Source organism: Myotis brandtii, unplaced genomic scaffold, assembly GCF_000412655.1.
Source record: "Myotis brandtii unplaced genomic scaffold, ASM41265v1 scaffold735, whole genome shotgun sequence".
NCBI classification, from domain to species: domain Eukaryota; kingdom Metazoa; phylum Chordata; class Mammalia; order Chiroptera; family Vespertilionidae; genus Myotis; species Myotis brandtii.
Genome location: NW_005370916.1, coordinates 1,390,208 through 1,393,118, shown reverse-complemented (window position 1 = coordinate 1,393,118; position 2,911 = coordinate 1,390,208). Strand labels below are relative to the sequence as shown.

At 51.2% G+C, this 2,911-nt stretch overlaps 1 protein-coding gene and 1 long non-coding RNA gene across 3 annotated transcripts in view; one reads left to right on the top strand and one right to left on the bottom strand.

Annotated features, from left to right (window-relative positions):
• The window catches only part of LRRC20 (leucine rich repeat containing 20), a 52,531-nt gene that overhangs the window by 37,142 nt on the left and 12,478 nt on the right, over positions 1–2,911 (bottom strand). The gene's annotated exons all lie outside the window — the stretch shown is intronic.
• The window catches only part of LOC106724145, a 24,555-nt gene continuing 22,242 nt past the window's right edge, over positions 599–2,911 (top strand). Inside the window, exon 1 of the long non-coding RNA XR_001359898.1 lies at positions 599–611. This is a non-coding gene — a long non-coding RNA (uncharacterized LOC106724145). The remainder of the gene's footprint in view (positions 612–2,911) is intronic.

Here is a 2,911-nt window from a genome sequence, read left to right as displayed (position 1 = left end):
GCGGGGGGGGGGGGTGTGTGTGTGTGTCCCTCAGCCCAGTCTGTACCCTCTCCAATCTGTGACCCCTGTGGGATTGGGCCTAAACAGGCAGTCGGACATCCCTCTCACAATCCGGGACCACTGGCTCCTTAACCACTCACCTGCCTGCCAGCCTGATCACCCCCTAACTGCTCCCCTGATGGCCTGATTGCCCCCAACTGCCCCCAAGGCTTTTATTAGAGAGAGAGTGTGTGTGTGTGTGTGTGTGTGTATCTTTCTAGCCCAGAGCCCAGGACACATAGTTTCCCAATAAATGCTAATTGAGAGGATAAGACAATACACATGCAGACATGATGTCAGCATCTAATCCCAGTTGCATACCCATGTGACTTTGAACAAACAACTCAGTGGAACTCATCTTTAAGGAATGAGTAGAATTTTCATCTCTCCACCTCCAGGAAGTGTTTTCTGATTGCCCCAGCCCTCAGTGTTCTCTCCTTCTGAGTTTCAGAAGCACTTGCCCTAGCACAAGCCAGTTGGGTTGTTTATCAGGCAGCTTAGGGCAGGAAGCAAATCTATACTGTGCTTTTGCCTGCACTTTACATCACATACTAAAAACAGATGGCCATCTAGTATCCCCCAATGGTGATGATGATGATCAACAACTATCATTTGAATTTAAATACAACTGACTCTTATAATAAATCTAAGACACCGTCTAATTGAGAAGGGTCATACATTCAAATGCCTAACAGTGCCAGATGGGTACCTTGCACCAGGTAAGCCTGGTACGACAGTAGGGAATAGTGATGTCTATTGCAAACTAGACCCGACACCTTCGCCAGGCTACCTTTAAGGCCATCCCCCTAACCCTGAGTCACACTGGAGGACCCAAAAAGGTTGGTGAATCAGATAGGTCAGTGGTCGGCAAACTGCGGCTCGCAAGCCACATGCGGCTCTTTGGCCCCTTGAGTGTGGCTCTTCCACAAAATACCGGCTCTTCCACAAAATACCGACTTTTGCGCATGGGCCACGAAGTTTCAATCGCACTGTATGTGCGCGCCCACATGTGGTATTCTGTGGAAGAGCCACACCCAAGGGGCCAAAGAGCTGCATGTGGCTCGAGAGCCGCAGTCTGCCGACCGCGGAGATAGATGAAAACAAAAAACCTGGGTCTTCTAACTCCTAAACCAGGTCTTCCTCCAATACCATGCTCCCTCCTCTCCCCATCTCTAATATTTATCATCAATAATCACAAACATGTACAGAGCACCTACTAGGTATTGGGTGTAAAATGAAGAGGAAATGCAGGAAATAGCTCTGAATTGTGATTCTGAGGAGGAAGAGCTTTCTAAGAAACATCAGAGACAATCCTGGCTTCTCAGCAGAGGGGAAAGAGAAGGAAATCTCCAATCTGCCCAGGGTCTGTGCTAACCTTCCTGGGATCCTCTAGGTCGGCATTCGCCAACCTTTCAGACCTCATGGACCACTGGTTGGTGCCGGCTGCTCTAGGCTGATTACTTTGACAATATGCCTGCAATTCTTATAGCTGCCACCAGGTAGGAGAGGCCGGTGGTACCTTAGGCCATAGAATAATCCCTTGATGAAAACCAGTCAGATTAAAAACCTCACCCCTGCTGGCAGGCTCAGACACCCTTTAGTATGGGTCAGAGAATGGACCTCGAAGCAGGAACAGGAGCAACCTGTAAGTCAGTGAGTCAGAGCAAGTCATAGGAGGAGGGGCCCCTTAAATTCCAGAGGATGCTCTGGGTACAGCAGATGTGCCCTAGCCCCCCAAGAGGTTCCTGTTGCCTCAAATCATGAACCTTGCTAACTGCCTAGGAAAGCACCCTCCCTTCACCTAAAACTACCCCAGCCTCCAAGGGAGAATTCCTTCATAAAGTTCAGCTGACAATCTCTCTCTCCCAGGTCAGATGACAAAGGTCTGTCCCTCTTTGGCACAGGCAGGGCTGTGAGATGGGAGGGTGGCAAGGCCACATGAGTATAAGACCCAAGATGGAGTACGAGGGCTCCAAAACGAGGGTAGAATAAACTTGGGATGACAGGAGTCTAGAGTGTGTCCCCTAAAGGGCTCCTACAAGGTTGTCCAGCTTCCTTGACTACTCCTTTCAGCCCCAAACCTAACACCAAAAAAATAATAAAATAATAAAATTATTATTTATTTAGCATGTAACAGGAGCTCAGAGAGAAAGGAGGATTGGGGCGGAACAAATAAAGCTGCTCCTCTTCTTTTGTTTTAAACTGTTAAGCACTTCTCACACAACGCCTTACCAATAGGTATTAAACAGGTACAGTGCGTTAGGATATAAGAACTGAATGCCGGAAAAAATAGGTGCCCTGCTCTATGAGAACTGGCAACACAGCCCTGCTGTGCCTATAACCGCATTTCACCTGGATAAAAGGCTGGGAGAGGGCTGATTTTTGCTCGACCTGACAGCAGCCCCCTGCCACAGCTCCCGCCCCCACCAGTGAGACCGCTACCTTATCTGAGCAAAGAGCTGCTGCGACACCCCGTCCACACCAGCTGCTCCTATATTTAGTTACTGGTGTGGTCACCAGGGAACTTTAGAGCCTGGCGTCGCTCGGAAGGGCAACCCGAGCCTCCTGCACCACGTGTGCAAGCTCCCCCACCGCTGGCTCCAGCGGGCCTCCTGGACCACGCCAATGGGGGAGCCGATGCGGAGGGGAGAGCCGGCGGGCTGGATCGGACCCAAGCATCCTAGAAGGCCCACTCGAGGCCAGGACAGAGTTGATCCAGTTTTGCACCCAAGGGAAAGGAGCCCGCTGGGGCGTGCGCAGGCCCGGCTGGCGCCTTGTTTTTGAGCCACGGGGTTCGCAGGGTCCGCGCGTACTTCCTTCCCTATAGGCATCTAAGCATCCTCGGGCGGTGCCTCCCAGGGTCCCCGCGTCT